This window comes from Pinus tabuliformis, chromosome 6, assembly GCF_031772625.1.
Source record: "Pinus tabuliformis cultivar Carrire ecotype Pingquan chromosome 6, CPIR1, whole genome shotgun sequence".
NCBI lineage: Eukaryota > Viridiplantae > Streptophyta > Pinopsida > Pinales > Pinaceae > Pinus > Pinus tabuliformis.
Window position 1 is genome coordinate 1508410363 of NC_142292.1, and position 18414 is coordinate 1508428776.

An 18414-nucleotide genomic window follows, 5' to 3' on the forward strand; every position below is an offset into this window, starting at 1 on the left:
TGATAATTTATTATCCTTCTTAGCTTGCTTGAGGGACATTTGCTTATATGGTTGCAGCCGTAGGAATACCCAATCACCTACATCAAAACTTCTTTCACTGCGATGTTGATCTGCCTGTTGTTTCATTCTATTCTGTGCCAACACGAGGTTATCCTTTAAGAGTTGGAGGACTTGTTGTTGATGTTCGATGTGATGTTCCACTGCCTAAACCTTAGAATTTTCTCTTAAATATGATGTGATGGATGGTGGTTGATACCCATAAAGTGCCATAAATGGGGTCATTTTTGTTGCTGTATGAAAGGAAGTGTTATACCACCATTCAGCCAGAGGCAACCATTTGACCCATTGTGTCTGTTTATCAGATACAAAGCAACGAAGATATCCTTCCAAACATTTGTTTACTATCTCAGTTTTCCCATCAGATTGAGGATGATAAGATGAGCTATGAGCTAACTGAGTACCAAGACAAGAAAATAATTTGTCCAAAAATTTCCAGTGAAAATGGGATCTCTGTCACTTACAATAATCTTTGGGTTTCCATGTAGCTTTTGAATTGTTTCCATAAATGCAGTAGAAACTGTACTGGCTTTAAATGGATGTGATAATGCACAAAAGTGTGCATACTTGGTAAGTCTGTCAACTACCACCATGATGACACTCTTTCCCTCAGACTTGGGTAAACCTGTGATAAAATCCATTGAAATCTCCTCCCAACGTTGGCTTGGAATGGATAAAGGTTGTAATAGACCCGGTGTCTTAATTGTTTCAACTTTATTTTATTGGCAAACCAAACATTCTGCCACAAACTTTTGAATATCTGATTTAAGGCCATCCCAAAAAAATTCCTTCTTAACCCTGTGGTAAGTTTTTAAAAATCCTGAGTGCCCTCCTAAGGGAGAAGTGTGCAATTCCATAAGAATCTTTTGTTTTAGCTGGGAATTCTTACAGAGGTATAAGCGATCTTTGTACCATAACGAATCATTTTTCCAGCTAAATGTATCAGATGTACTGGAATCTTGTTGTAGCTTTTGAATAAGTGCCCACACTTCTTCGTCATTCTTCCATTCCTCCCTTGCTTCGTTTATCCAATCTGGTTGGATAATAGAAATGGCGCACAACAATGCTTCCACATCCTCATCCTTCCTTGAGAGTGCATCTGCCACCACATTTTTCTTCCCTTTTTTGTAGATGATTTCAAAGTCATAACCCAACATCTTTGTGACCCACTTTTGTTGCTCTTCAGAGGATAATCTTTGTTCTAAAAAGTATTTAAGGCTATCATGATCCGTTTTTACCTTGAAGTGTCTTCCCATTAGGTAGGGTCGCCATTTCTTAAGTGCATGGAGTATTGCCAACATTTCCTTCTCATAAATAGCTTTGCTTAAAAACTTTCCCTTGATTGGACGACTTTCAAAAGCAATGGGTCTTTCATCTTGCATTAGAACAGCACCAATTCCATTTCCTGAAGCATCACATTCCACAATAAAGGTTTTTGTGAAGTCCGGTGTAGCTAAGACCGGTGCTTGGCACATTGCCTCTTTAAGATGTTCAAAGGCCTTTGTTGCTTCTGGAGTCCATGAAAATGCATCTTTCTTCAATAATGTCGTTAGAGGTGCTGCTATTCTCCCATAATTCTTAACAAACTTGCGATAATACCCTGTCAACCCAAGAAATCCGCGCAAATGCTTTATGGATGTGGGGATTTTCCATTCCTTAATGGCTTTAATTTTGTAGGGTCTACCTTAACTCCTTCATGAGATACAATATGACCCAAATATTCCACCTCCTGTACTCCAAAGAAACATTTGGATCTTTTTGCATATAATTGTTTCTCCTCCAATAGTTGTAGCACCCTGTCAACATGTTCAACATGATCCTTCCAAGACTTGTTGTAGATAAGTATATCATCAAAAAATACTAACACAAATTTTCTAAGGAATGGTTTGAAAATTGAATTCATCAAACCTTGAAATGTTGAAGGTGCATTGGTAAGGCCAAAAGGCATGACCAAAAATTCATAATGACCCTCATGAGTTCTAAATGCCGTTTTCGGAATGTCTTCAATCTTCATTCTGATTTGATGATATCCTGAATGAAGATCCAACTTGGTGAAGTAAATTGATCCATGCAATTCATCCAGTAATTCATCAATGACAGGAATGGGGAACTTATCTTTAATAGTGAGCTTGTTGAGCTCCCTATAATCCGGACACATGCGCCATGATCCATCCTTCTTGTGCACCAATACTACTGGAGCAGAGAAAGAACTTTGACTCGGTTGAATTATACCAGCCTCTAGCATTTCTGCAACCATACGTTCAATTTCACTTTTTTGGACATAGGGATATCTGTACGGCCTGATGTTTGGAGGAACACTTCCTGGAATCAGATGAATAGCATGATCATGATCACGCATAGGTGGGAGACCTTTGGGAGTCTCAAATACCTTAGAATGATTGTCCAGGACTTTTTGGAGATCTGGAGAAATAGATGATTCTAATGTGGAAACATCTAGCGAACATAATTGTGCAATTACACCCTTTGCTCCTTTTTTAGAAGCTTTGTCATACCATTAGAGCTGATTATCTTTCCTGGTTTCCCTGCAATACCCCTTAATTCAACTTCCTTTCCTTCCGTAGAAAATTTGATGAAAAGTTCTTGAAAATTAAAAGCTATTGTACCCAAGGATTGTAGCCATTGGACTCCTAGTACAACATCAGCACCTCCCATTGGAATGGAAAGCATTGGGCTAGTCAATACATATTCTCCCATGGATAGCTTGATATTATGGCACTTTCCAGAGAAATTTATTGTTCCTCCATTTGCAATCATCACTTGACACTCTGGTGCTGGATATAGGAAGCAATTCAATTCTTTTGCTACCCTACAATGAATAAAATTGTGGGTGCTTCCTGAATCAATCAACACTATCACCTTTTTCTTCTTGATTTGTCCTTCTATCTTGATGGTTTGAGGAGTGGTAATTCCCGCCAATGCATTACAAGATATGGTCGGATTTATTTGTTCTTCATCTAGGCTTTGTTCCTGGAGCATATCCTCTTCTTTTGACCTTTCTTGCTCCTTTTCTTCTTCCTCTTCACAATCTATGTAGAATAATTTCTTCTCAGCACACTTATGACCTTTAGTGTATTTGCTATCACAACTATAACAAAGCCCTTTTGCTCTTTTTTCTTCCAATTGTTGTGGTGTCAACCTTATAGGTTGTGGAAGACTAGGGGCAACTGCACTTTCGTCTTTATAGTTGTGAGTGGTATGCTTCCTGGTTGCCATAATTTTGCTTTCCATTTTTCTTGCTAACCTGAATGCCTTCTCTAATGAATCAGGTTCCCAAAGTCGAACATCATGTTGGATATTATCCTTTAAAGACCCTATGAACACATCAATCCTATGCTGCTCTGGAATATCTTTTACCCTTATGTTCAATTTTTGGAACTCCTCAATGTGCTCCATTATTGAACCCTTTTGTTTGAGACTTATCAATTGGCTAAAAAAAGTGTTGCTTTTTGTATCCTCATAATGTGCTATCAATTCTTCCGTAAAAATTACCCAAGTGATAAATTGTTTACGAGAGCAAAGCCATTGATACCATACAAACTGATTTGGTTCCAAATATAAAGTTGCCATACGTACCTTTTGTGTGTTTTGCACATTATTGAGATCGAAGAACTTGCTCCATCTGTAATATCCATGTGGCGGGATCCTTGCCATCAAACTTCCTCATATCGATTTTTGGAATATGGTGGGTCTTCGATCCAACATTAGAGTCTATGGAATCATGATTAACATTTCTTTTGTTCACATCATGAGTTTCCTTTACAACCTTTTCACCATTAGTAAGTATTTCTTGTAGAAAATTTGTCAAATCTGTCTTCAAATCTGCCATGTCTGTCTTCAAATCTATCCTCAAATCTGTCTTCAGATCATCCATCTTAGCTTCCATGCCCTTTATCTTAGATTCCACGCCATTTATCTTAGCATCTGTTAGCTTTTGTGAGCGTGACATTTGTTGCACTTGTTCTTGTAATTTTGATATATCATGTAGCATTTCTTCCTCTTCTTCATGAGTCATGCTAGAGCTTTCAGGTTCCTTACTAGGTGTTTGCATTTTCTTTCCTCGGGGCATCAGTTACCGATAATAATGCTTTACTATGCCCTTTGAATTCCTTCAAACCAAGCTTATGCAAAAATTAAAAAAAAAAAAACTACACACCTTTTTTTACTTTGTAGAAGCCTGATATTGAATCTGATGTATCTCTGTAATTTCGAATCATCCAGTTCTGAAATTGTGACCTGTAGTAGCCTTCTATGTCCTCTTTCCAATGCCACTAGTCTGATACAAATTGGATTCTCCAAGAAAGAGTTATGCACAATCTCCCGCAGTGACCTGATTATAGACTAGTTCAGTAGAGCGAACTTGTATGAAGTGCCACGTGTCACTGTTTCAACCTTTGAATCTGAAAAATATATAAAAGAAAACTACAATCCGTCCTCTTTCTGTACCTTCTTACGAAATTTCAATCCGATGCTCAGAAAGAAAGTTATGACGATTTTCCCCAGGTCACCTGTTTTGAGTGTAATTCAGGAGTCTGCAAAAAGACCAACTTCCTCAGATCATATCTCCGAAAATATCGCTCGAAAAGTTCTGAAATTCGAACCCAAGGTTCAGCGTGATTTCTTCTCAAATGGTTTTTTTTGCGACTTCTGAAACGTCACAGAAAAAAGTTATAGCGAAAATTCCACGATGACCTGTTTGGAGCAGCGAAACCCTAGAATCCAAAGCTCTGATACCAAATGTTATGAAACCAGCTCAAGAAAAGATAGATCAACACCTTAGAATTCAGCCTCTTCGAGGGGGAAACCTCCTTTACATTACATAAATGAACAATTCTTGGATGATTCAAATGACAAAACCTCCTTTCTATATATAGGAGTCTAAGGAGTCACAATATAATCCAGCCGACCTAACAATAATAATATAAAGCCACAAAAATAACAATAGAGGGATTCTATGGGCACATTAATAACAATATGGGGTTAATGGGGGCACAACAATATAAATAAGGGGTATAACTACAATAGTAATGGGGTAATCACTAGTATTATAGGGACCCAACATAATGGATCCCCCTCTCCCCCATTCTTTCCTTCAAGAGGAATCATGCAAGGATATCTAATACTTCCTTACTTTTTTCTCCTCATGGAAGAAGGATTGGGTTGCTCCATCAAGCGAGTTGTCCATGTTAAGGACCTCAAAGGAATTTCTATTGGAAATCCTGACCCTCCCTCTATCCATAATTAATTCATGGTTGATACTCTCCTTATGGGGAAACCCATAGTTAAGGAAGCATAAATTCTCAAATACATTCTTAATGAATTTTTGAGTGCCTATGGAACTAACATCAATCTAGTTAAATATCGTATCTTCTTCTTTAAAACCCCTCTAGCCATTTAGACTCACATACCAATAGTATTCAACATTCAAAGGAGTCCCCTTTCATCCAAATACCTGGGAGCCCCTCTTGTGGAAAATCCCCTTAGACTACAAGTATGTGATGAGCTGCTTCAAAAATTAGAAAAAAGGATTTCTTCTTGCACCTTTAGATCTCGTAATATTGTAGGATGGCTCACCCTTTGATCAGTGTTGAAGTCCATTCCCACATCTCCTTTCTTCCCTTACTTCTCCTAAAGAAATTATCCACAAAATAAAAGATATGAGATGGTCATTCCTCTGGGAAGGAGCCAAATAGGAAAAAAATGGGCATTTGTAGCATGAGAAAATATTTTCAAACACAAAGCATTGGGGTTTTTAAGCCTACGAGATCTTGAAATTATAAGTCAAGATCTCGCAAACAAAACATCTAGAAGATGGATGAAAAACACACAAGCCTTATGGATTAAACTTTGGAAGGATAAATATGCCCTGAATAGAAAGGATATTCAACTAAGTCATATGGAAGGGGATATTAAAGGATCTTCGCTCTGGAGCTCATCCTGGTGAAACAAAAAACTTATTCAAAGTCAATATTTTTTGGAGATCATGGAAGGTACCCTAGCTCTCGTCAGGGAGGACTCTTGGCACCAATGGCCTGATTCTAAACAAGAGGGAGAAATGCAAAACATTAAACTCAGATTCAAGCGAAAAATTATGGTAGTTTATTAGTGGACTAACTCTTAGGAGTAAATCTCTTGGAGACATTGGGAACAATGTTCTTAATGGCCTACTACTATAAGCTAGGGAGTGCAAGACATAATAACAAGGGAGCTAAAAGAAGGAAAATTAAGGTGTAATCAGGGAAAGACCTTCTACGATCGAGACACTGCCCCAAGGGAACCTTCAATCTCAACGAAGCCCACAACATACTAATTGGAGTTGAAAACCAAGCTAAGTTAAATAAAATGGAAGAATTCATTAGATCCAAACTATGGCCTAAAGTTACTCTATTTTTATGGCTATTATTGCAACAAAAATTATTAACTTGGGACAATCTACAAAAGAGAGATTACCAAAGGCCCTCCGCTTTCCATATCTACTTAAGCAGGTTAGAAACAACTAAACACCTCTTAAACAACTGCAATTTCTCATCTAAAATATAAAATCATATGGAAATGATATTTTGCCAATTAAACTGAAACAAGGGAGAAATTCATTCAACTATAGAAGACATGAGATCCTCTCTTTCTTCCAATCCTATTATTAGCAAATCCTGGAAACTATTTCCAGGTTTCATATTGTGGGAAATATAGAAGGAAAGAAACATAAGGATATTAAAAGCTCTCAATTTATATATAGTTTGGCACTTAATACTAGCAAAAAATGGGGAAACAATTTACACTGTCCCTAGGAAAGTCAGGATTGTGAAGGCTATCAAACGAGAACTCAATTATTGTTTTTTATGAATATTCAAAAATATAATTCAATATATCAAGCCCCTCAATCCAACTCGATCTCTTCAATTCCTAATCAGTGCTTCGCCCCCCCCCCCCCCCCCCCCCCCCCCTTCCCTTGAAGGATTAATAAAGCTAAATTTTGATGGGGCTTCCAAGCGAAATCTGTGAACTACAAGTTTTGGAGGAGCCTTCAAGAAGGAACATGGGAAAATAGTACACGTGTCCTGTAGCATCCATGGGAATTGTCACCAACAATTCCACAAAACCCACAACTCTATAAGGTGGTCTGAGCATTTCCAATAAACACAACTTCCACAAGCTAATAATTAAAGGGGATTCCAAAACAATAATTAAGATGGTCAAAAAAATTCAAGGCATCTCCAAACCTTCCAAGCTCTCAACTAGATGGTGACTCATAGCTAGCCTACCTCGGGTATAGAAGTTATTAGGAAAAATAGTATCCCCCATTCCCTTGCATGTTAAAAGGGATGGAAACAATCTAGCAAATAAATTAGTCAACAAAGGGCTTTATTCTAAAGAATCCATTCTAGGTTGAAGTTGGTCTCACAAATCTCCAAATACTTTTCGAGTCACCTACAAGGACATAGCCAAGAAGGATTAAGCTCCCCATCGTGGGTGCCCATCCATGGGATCAACACCATGTCATTTATTAGTGTGCCATGGAATTAAATAAAACATTGGAAGGTTTTAGTGAGGGTGGTAGTATTGCCACCATCTAATAGATTGCATGCATCATAGTACAAGATGGATTGTGTTCGAGCATGGGTATTTAGGTGAGGGGCATTGTAATGAAGAAGTTGGATGCGTGTGAATAAGAGGAAGGAAAATTCGTATGAATTTCACCTTTAGTTTGATTGTGAGGTTAATTATAATAACATATGTGAGGATGGTATAGTATCAAAGCTCAAGGTAGTGTGAAGCTAATAAATCAGAGCCTTAAGAACGTTGCATGGTAGACATTATGGAGCTAGTTTATGTTTCATCTAAGGTTTCTAATTTGATCTGTATTGTTATTCTCTAGTTGTATTTGTCCCCTTACTGTGTGTTTCTCCACTTGAGACCTTGGTGGGTTAATATTTTGGAATTGTCAGCCGATGTACCTATCATAAAGGTAATGCCCCTATTCACTAGTTTAGTGATATCACTCAGCTGGAAAATTGGATGGTTCGTCCTTAGTTTGGCACTCCTTGTGTCGTAGACTACTCAGCCTTCAGGACTCAGGTTCAATTTCAGGTTAGTTTATTTCTTTTTTCCCTTCGTCTTCAAGCCTCCGTCTTATATTCTTCTACATGTTCCTCCGCACTTTTGGCTTTTGCTTTTCACTACCTCTTACAAGTTTACTTTTGGTTTTGGGACTCTTCCTAATTTTCTCACCACCTCTAGAACTCAATTCCCACTTAGGAAAAATCCATGGGTATCCACTAATCTTCAGCCCCTCCATGTCTCTCCTAGGATTTTTATTTTTTTCTGTAGTTCCGATTTTGGAATCCTACCTTGGTGGGTTTTTTTTCCTCTCTTTTGTATCATTTGTTATACCTTTGGGTCCTCCTTTAGGGGTTCGCACTTTGGGTTTTCTATCCTAGTTGGACTTTACATTAGTTTCCTTTCTAGTCCTCTCTTCCTCATGGCCAGATGTAGAGTTTCATTTGGCCACAGAGGTGGAAAACATGGCAGGCCCTCTCCGTCTCTCAACCTAGACTCTACATTACCCTCTACCTCTTGGACTGGTGCAAATTCAATAACCCATTGGCATATGGATCGCTACGTGGAAATCATTCCTGAGGAAATATGCAGGATCATATCTGAAGTTGAGAGGGAGGCTTGTCAAGCATTGGATTATATCCATAATCACCAAGTTGACAGAGACACTAGAAGATGGATCCCTGAAATTGGGAATCCTACCGAGGCACAACAATCCATCCACATGTGGACTATCAACATGTACTAGGTGATTAAAATTCTCATGGGGAGAGTCCTCACTAATCATGCTAACACCCAATAAGAAATTTTACTCTTCATGAGTGAATTTATGGAAAAAATGAACCAGATTTTTTTTGTTTTAGCCAAGAAAGTGGGTAATTTGGTCTTTACTTCTTCAAATGATGAAAAATAACCACAACCACCAATTTAGATGGACTCCCCTTAAACTCAAGAAAATCAGCCTAGTGAGTTTCAATGTGTTGTTCTTCTTCTATAGCATCATGCATGATATAATTATGTTTTTTTGGAGTAGATTTTCTCACAATTTTCTTTTCATTTTGAGAGATTTATAACCTACGTAACGTGTAATTTGAAAATTACGAACACTGATGTCCAAATTATGTTCTTACACCTAGCCACTTTTTCCCTAACCATGTAGTTTTATAAGGAACATCATCATCAAATTCAAAACCGAAAAATGTGATAGTAAATTCTTAACGAAAAATACAGTTTTAAATATTCCTACTTCCCAAAGTGGGAAATCCTGCTTTAACTCCCTCATTAGATCCACAAACATACTTAGATCCACAATTCTCTATACTTTCATGTAACCATGACGGCTGAGATTCAACATGCAAATATGACGTCCACAGCTAATGGCCACTAACAAGGCATGCAGGAAAATTTGAAATTCGATGTAGGTTTGAATTTCACAGGTAGTGGTTTTCAAATTTCCACCATCAAGGTTTTGCCGCACGAGAGTTTTCACCAACTTTAGTAAGAGTCATGAACCCATAACGGAAAAATAGGATCTAGAAACGGGGGGTGATTTTAAAAGGCGAAAAGCTACTTAGCAGCCGGAAAAAGCCGTTGATCGTTTGAGTTAAATATCTCGGGATAAAGAGGAGAGAAAAGCTTTCTTCAATTCTCCATGACCTGTCTATCCATGTCCTATGCATTCTATTGTGTTTAGTCAGATATTTGTTTTTGGTCTTTTGAGTATTGTTTACGTTTTGTTGATAAGATCTTTGTTAAGATTATCACATATTTCCTTACAGAAAATTGGGTTTATCTTTGAAGAAATTGCAGAGCTCATTAGATTGGAGAAGACTTCAAAATTGTAAATCTCTGTTCTCTACTTGTCCATTAATTTCTTATGAGTTATTTTCTTCGGTATACTTTTAAAATATATGCTTTATTGGTGGTTTCCAATAAATGATAAAAATATTGTCGACAGTTTGTGGGAATTGTATGAAAAAAAGGCCTAGTGTGCTATATTGCATCTCAGATCCGTGTGTTCTTCTTAATCTTCAACCTTTTTGAAGGCCTGCCTCTCCTACGTATCATTTATCTCTCCTAACTCTCACATGTACCATTCACAGTGTAATTCCTTGGCTTTATCATAACTCTCACATGTACCATTCACAGTGTGCTCTGCCTTCTCTTTAATCTTCTCCTTGAAATGAGAAATTTTTGTGTGTCAGAAACTACCAAGTGCTCAGATTTCTCGATTTTCTCTTTGTATGATTGAAACTAATTTATTCAAAGTATTTGAGAGCTGGTATTATTCATGATACTTAAGAAACTAGACGCCAGTAGCGAGCACGCCTTTTCAAAATCATCTGAACTTATGACGATGGCAGGAATATTTCAAAAATGACAATTAGGAAAGGCTCAAAGAATTGGTCCTCTCCTGATAATCAAATTTTGAGATATTTGAGATATTCCCAAATTATACAATTGACATCAATATACCAGTCAAAATCTTGATTCTCATTTCAACTCAATTTGAAATGAAAGGTTGAGAGGCTAGAGTTTACCTCTCTCTTTTCTATTACTTGCACCTCGCCAAATTGTATTGGCCTAGAAAATTGTTGTAGTCATCCCTTTGCTATCAAGTAAGATACCTCTCATGCCAACTACGGGGTTACACATTGAAGCCTTAACAATTTTAACTCGCTTGGTTCGTTGTGCTCACTGCCACGGTGTTCTTTTTTTATTCATTATTAGAAATCAGATTGCATAACTTTTTGTTTTGTCAGTTTTGAAACCTCTCATTAGAGTGCCCATGGTTTAAAATTCTTTTTTCATGTTGATATATTTTGTACAACATTCTCATATGCAGAAAGCTATCAGTGCAGAAAGTTACTACTAACAGTTTGACACTTTCCATGTTGATATATCTTGTGCAACATTCCCAAAAGAAGAAAGCTATTAAAGCAGAAAGTTAACACTAACAGCTTGATACTTTCTAAAATGTTTTGTGAAACTGAAACCTAATTTATACTTTATTTATTTTGTATGGTATTCAGTTTTACATTTTTTTGTTTACTAATTTGTTTTTACTAAGTTTAACATTGGAAATGCCATCTATGTTATTTTTAAATATTATTTAAATTTATTTATTTGTAAGATGATTGGTTGAGATTTTATTATGGATGTGATTTAGTAACTTCAATTTTTCTATGTGCTACTATTTTTTTTGTTTTTAGTTTTATTTCATTTTTATTTAATTTTTTCATTTCTTTTTTCTTTTTTCTATTATTTCCATTTTTATGAATTATAGATTTTTCTCCATATTTTCAATTAAAGATATAAAATTTTAAAGAGGAAAATATAATTAAAAAAAATCCAATAAACTTTTTTTTTTTTTGAATTTTAGTTATACTATTTTTTCTCTTTTTCTATGGCTTTTTTTCCCTCTATTTTCAATTCCAATTCCATTAATCATATTTTTTTGGGTTAATTTTTAATTTCACTTTATTTTCTTCCCTTCACATTTCTTATATATGTATTTTAATGCTCAGAGTGGAGATTATGACATAAAACCCTACATATGTCTTTTAATGCTCAACGCTGAGACTATGACATAAAACCTATCACATAATCACAACAGAGCAGTTTGATTAACTTGTTTCGAATTTAGCTATTGGATTTTGGTTGGACATTTTTTATTCCATTTATTGTTAAACAATTTCTCTGTAAAATATGTGACTAGTTTTATATAGTTATAGGGAGTAGGATGGACTCAGTTAACAAATATTTTTCTTTGAAACAAAACTATTTCAGTGTTATCTATGGAACCATCTATGGAATTTTTAATGATTTTATTGGAGATTTTTCTTTCCCAGTCTACAAAACATGATAATACTATATGCAACTCATTTTAATTTTCTTGCAACTTACCCATAAATGTTTTCTTTCATTTGTGTTTGTTTAGAAAGTATAAATCTATCTATTATTTATATTTTTTTTTTCATAATTATTGTGATGGCGAAGTAGTGTTGGTTAAGTATAGACACTCTTTTTCATTTATATTTTTTCAATTTCAACTAGTATATGATTTTGTTTATACCCTTTAAAATTTATTTATTCTATACAATGTTTCTGGTTTAATATTATAGTATAGAATAGGTAAGTGTTGCTGAAATTATACTTTTCTTTATAGTTAAAGTTAGTATATTAGAATTAAATAATGAAAATTATAATGTGAGTGATAAAAAAAAAAAAAATGTTCCATATACCTTGTCTTTACTCACATACACAATTAAATTTATCTCTATATCAATCATGTAAAATTCCCATTTATATTTTAGGAGACAAATGTTCATGCAAAACAAGTTTCCTGGAATTCACATCTCATTCAATTGAAACCAAGTTTCTCCATATCAATTTGAAGGAAACACTGCCAAAGAAATAAAGTTATAGAGCTTCATTAAAACCAATGAGGTAAAGTTCTCACCAAAAAAGCACCATTTTAGTACAATATTTTTACTTTCATATCTATTTTTTCATCAAGGCTTTAATTAATCAGCTCCTAGCCTGTCAGCATTCCTGAAACTACTTGAACTATATTTAAACTAAGTTGCAAGTACTAACTACTACATAACACTTATTTAGTATTAAATTTTATATATAATACCTTAATTTAGATATTATTTAATATTTGATTTGATTTATAAGTGTTGTTATTTTTTTATGAAATTTTTTCATTGGGGTTTTTTATAAACACGGTATTAAAATATAAAATAATTAATTGATAAATAATTTAATCCCTATTAACTTTCAAATCTCATAGAAACAAATTAAGACTAAAATTATTTGTAAAGATTCCATTACACACTCCTTTTTTCCATCCCAAAAATAAACACAGCCGTACCTTTGGTTAGCCATACGTTTTCAGTAATAATTGTCCTTGTGATTCCCATAATATTCGAGTGCAATACAATACAACTTAGCTTGATTATTTCTTCGCCAGTCTTATCTGGTAGCTTCCTGAATTCATTATGCAGCCTTCTGTGCTTTTGTCCGCTATTGTTTTTATCTAAACTTGCTTATTTTAGTTGAACTATTTTGTGGTATTTTGCATGCTCTGGAGTGATACTATCTTAAAACTGTATTTAACACGTAGTATATCTCCTAGCTATTATTGTTTTTATTTTTTTAAAATTAATTATATATTTAATTAAAAGATTAGGTAAGAGATTGTGGCGATTATGTAAGATTATAAATACTCACTTATAAAATTTGAAAACAAATAAATGGATCCTAAACCCTAAACTTTATTCCAATGATAATTACCATTGATATAACGTCTAGATACTTATTATTAGTCCCTGCCATCTGGCAATGGCCAGGGACTATAGTAATTGAAATTGGTTGATTTAGCATTAGTTTGAAGCGTTATTTCGGTGATTACGATGGTTAAAGCAAAGTCTTCAGATGCGCCGTGCAAGGATAACCAAACTCTTCAGCTTTGCCATCTTATTTGGCCTCTTCCCGAGGCGGGAGAGGCCGGAGCATAGGCTATCTTCCTTTGCCGTCTTTATTATTGGTGACCGTCAGGCGATTTCATAGATTAATGTTAACATTACTTAACATTAGTTTGGCAGTGTGAATTATTTGCAGTTTCAGTTTTGGCATATTGGCAGGCAGGTGTTCTGTTGTCCGTGCTCTTCGTGCATGGCAGGTGTTCTGCTGTCCGTGCTCTTCGTGCATGGCAGGTGTTCTGTTGTCCGTGCTCTTCGTGCATGGCAGGTGTTCTGCTGTCCGTGCTCTTCGTGCATGGTGGAGTGCCAGGAGGTGCCTTCAGTTGAATTTTCTTTGTCGATGTCTGCACGCTACTGTAATTGCCTGTAATCCATTCTATTTTTTCCATTGGGTAAGTCTATTATACACTGCTTTGCATTCTTGTTCGTAGGGTTGCACGCTGCTGTAACTGCCTGTAAGTCTATTATACACTGCTTTGCATTCTTGTTCGTAGGGTTTAACATTTTTGGTTGCAGGGTTTAAGCTTCTGTAGAATCTTTTAATGGCAGCTAGGGGGGTTTGAATGACTTTATGGCAATTTTTTTGGGAAATTAGTTGAGTGTAACGTATTTTCTATGGAATTTGGTAATTCAGATTGAGATTTGAGCGATAAAGAGTTACCTGGATCGTGCTCTGGCCATGAGCCCTCTGTTGCACTTCCCGGAAGAGCTGGAGCGGATCAAAATTCCGTCTGAGTGGTCTAATGTATTCTATATGGAATTTGGTAATTCATATTGAGATTTGAGTGATGAAGAGTTACCTGGATCATGCTCTGGCCATGAGCCCTCTGTTGCACTTCCCAGAAGAGCTGGAGCGGATCAAAATTCCGTCCGAGTGGTTATATGACCATCACCATGAGGAGAACAAGGGCGTGGAACCTACAGCGGTGGACATCAAAACAAGGGCGTGGAACCTGCAGTGGTGGACATCGAAGAAACGCCCAAGGAGTATGTGTTCTACGCTGACGTTCCGGGCCTTACCAAGTCCGACATTCAGGTAAATGGCGAAAATTAAATCCAGTGAGCAGGGTGGGTTTCTTGATTAGGGTTTCATTTTAGTGACAGGGAGGGTTTATTTTTTTGAAGGTGTATGTGGAAGAGGAGACGTTGCTGGTGATAGAATGCCAGGGAGTCAAGCGGAAGCGCGACGCGGTCGAGGGAACACGCTTTGGAACAAGAACAAAGGGAGATTACTCAGGCTATGTATCTCGCTATCGTCGATTCAGGGCATTTCGCTGGCCTCGCTTCGTTCAGGAGCCGAATTAATCGTCAAGCAGGGTTGGGCTGGCTCCTCATCATGCTAGTGTTGGGCTTGCTCCTCGTAAGGCTCGTGAAGCACTTGAAATCCGACTATCTGTTGATGCGAGCTAAACTAATGCCTTGTTCAAGTAACAGATCTGGTTGCCCTGGTCCCATAGCCCGCTACTTCCCTTTGTACGGCTCCAGATTCACCACCATCACTTACAACATATCCAGGCGCAGATAGAGATCCATATGCATATCCTACAAGGACATATGCTGTCCCGGTTCCAGGTGTGGTTGACAGGTCAGACTGGGATGACAAAGTACCTGCTGTTCTTGTTGCGGAAAGAGCGCTCAAACTGGCATTGGCGAAGGTGCAACAGTGATGACAGTAGGAAAGCCCTTCCTATCCTGTCCAGCCTCCTAAGCATACAGATTGACCCTTTATCGATTGATTCAGGATATGGGAGAGATCACATCCAGCGTTCTAACCGCAGTTCTTGCCTCTTGAGGTACGTTCATCTCAGTTTTCAAACTGTTTATAAATAGCTATCAAATGTCAATAAAATTAATTTATCGCAGCACAGACCTAAGCTTATAACTCCCTCCTGCAGTGCAGGGTTTACTGGGGTGGTGAGACGTGGTGAGACATGAGGCATGGTCACAGCTACTCCCAGTCCATCCTTTGTGAATCGTTGTGTGTTTGGCAGCTGAGTTTTTGTGAAGGCACTTGTTCTTTCGTTACATCTCTGGTGGTGAGGCAGTAGGACACGCGTAGCACATGCAAATTCTATATATTACAGTTAACCATCATTTTATTTGTATGTAACCATTGTGGACATAACATAGAAATCATCCTACACAAAACGCTATGTGGGACCTACCATGAGCGCCATGTCTCTCATCATTCCATTTATCGAAACTTTTCCCTCCTTAACCTCGGCTTGGTTCATTCCGACATTTGGCAGTGGATTCCATGTCTCTGCAACTTATTCATATATTGTAGACCTGCCAGGTAATTTACTCTGTAATAATGTAGAAAATATTTTTATTTTCTTATTTATTAGTTTCTGGAGGGTTTGAACTCAAGGCACTGAATGTCGGGCCTACCAACCTTGATGAGCAGAATGGCCAGTGCTGGGGAGGGTAGCTCACAGCTGCGTTTACAGAGGCAGGCTGAGGTTTGGGAAACTAATTGCTGTGAAAAAGGCTGGTGAAAAAGGAGTGTGATGATAACGAATCAGACAAAGGCATTCTACGAGAGCTTCACATTGCTGGCAGTTTGAAGAATCGTCATGTGGTTCCTTTGTTAGGTTACTGCATTGATCGCCTAGGCCTTTCTCTCGTCTACAAGTTCATATCCGGTAGAAGCTTGGAATACCATCTTCATGGTATTGTTATATCTGTCTTTATTATTATTTGAACATAAGAACTCTTCTTTGGGCATTTTAGTTTTTGTTGGGCTGAAAATAAACAACTCTGATGAGTGTTTTGATGGTTCGGATTACCATCTTCATGGTACTGTTATACCTGTAGTTATTCTTCTTTTGGGCATTTATTTTCTGTTGGAATGAAAAGAAAGAAAGCTGCTTATTGTTTAACGGTAGAAGTTTGTCATACCATTTTCATGGTCCTGTTATGTCTAGAATTCATCTTCTTTTGGGCATTTTATTTTCTGTTGGTCTGAGAATAAGAAGTCTGATTACTGATGATTTGATGTGAAACATTCTTTTATCCTCTTGGAAAACAGCTAAGGTAATGTAACAGTTAGTTTGCATATACTCGTGAGAAACCATGTAACTAGGAAATATCTTACATCCTCAATCACAGGGTTTTCCTTCTTTAGCTAGGGTTTTTCTTTCCATGTTTCAGAAGCATTTCCAGGCTATTGTTATGCCTTTGCCTCAATAATTTACTAGGTTTCTTTTTAATTCATTTGCCTTAAAATTTATGGATAAACAACTTCATTCTGTACTGGATTTCGGTCTTCACTTAGTTGAAAGAGTGATATATGCCACTTTTCGACTTTACAGGTTTGGTTCACCGTGCTAGGAGGAAAATAGTTATTGCGGAAACTCTAGGTACATACACATATCAAATTTTCTTACAGCTTCCCTCTGGTATTTTTATTTTCTTGTTTTTATTTTTCCGTTCCTTTGTTCTAGAGTTCCTACAGTAAATTCTACTCGTTCGATCTATGTTGAGTAGTGGCGGAAATTCTCCTGTACTTTGGGTTACAATTTAAATATGACCTGCCTGGTTGTCTGGTGGTATTTTCCTTGATTCATATTTACGGTTGAGTGCCTATACTTATCAATACTGCCTTTCTTGTTACATGTACGCACATACCGGTCAAGGTTGTTGGTTTCCATGGGACCGAGAAGGTTGTTGGTTTCCATGTATTGGTCAGATCTATTTCTGTTGCAATCTGCATATGGATTCTACATTCAATAATGTTCAGAAGATCTATTTTTGATGCAATTTGCATATGGATTCCACATTCAATAATGTTCAGATCTTTGGTATATAGTGCTCATGTGACTATTTCTATTGCAGTTGTGTGATTTTGGGCTAGCAACATGCACGCTGGGGCTTCTATACCCTTCTTATGGTTAGTTCGGTGTTGGTAATGTGAGCAATTTATTGTTGACTTGAATTTTGTGCTGTCGAGATTTGCTTTTGAAATGACAGAACTGCGTTTTTTTTAGGACAAAGGCTTTCATTTCAACTGTGAACATTCTTCCAATGGTAGTCTAAGCCCCACTGCAAATTTGCCATTGTTGAGAGATGTTCCTTATTTTGAAAGACAGGATCTCTTGATTAAAAAATTGAATATTTGTTGTCTCCAATATGATTTCTCAAACCCTAAAGAAAATATTGCAGAGAACGAGATCAAGCAGCAAACCTTACTGGAGCTTGTTGACTATGTTCAGTATGGAGCAGGCACACTCATAGAAAGAGTTCAGGGGGAGATTGCCAAAATGTTTACTTCAAATCTTTTTTGTTCCTTGCCTCCATCTTGGACATGAAAGTGTGGATCGTGCATGGCCACATTTGCAGATAGTGTATGAACTCTTATTGCATTATATAATAAATGGTTTTGCATTACCTCTAAAAGAGGAACATAAACTCTTTTTAAGCAGAGCTCTTTTGCCTCTGCATAAACCTAAATGCTTTGCTCTCTATCATCAACAACTATCATATTGTATCACTCATTTTGTGGAAAAGGATTTGACATTAGTGGATATTGTTATTAGGGGTCTACTAAGGTATTGGCATGTCACAAATATCCAAAAGGAAGTTTTGTTCCTGGGAGAACTGGAGGAAGTTATAGAAATAACGAAATCTTATGAATTCCAGTCTTTCATGGTACCTTTGTTTCTGCAGATACGCCGCTGCCTCAATTTCTCAAGTTTCCAAGTTTGCAATTGAATTTTCAAATTCCATTTTTGAAGCATTCCTATTTTTTATTGTCAGATTTGTATATTTCCTTTCAGAGCTGGGGTTGGCTTGA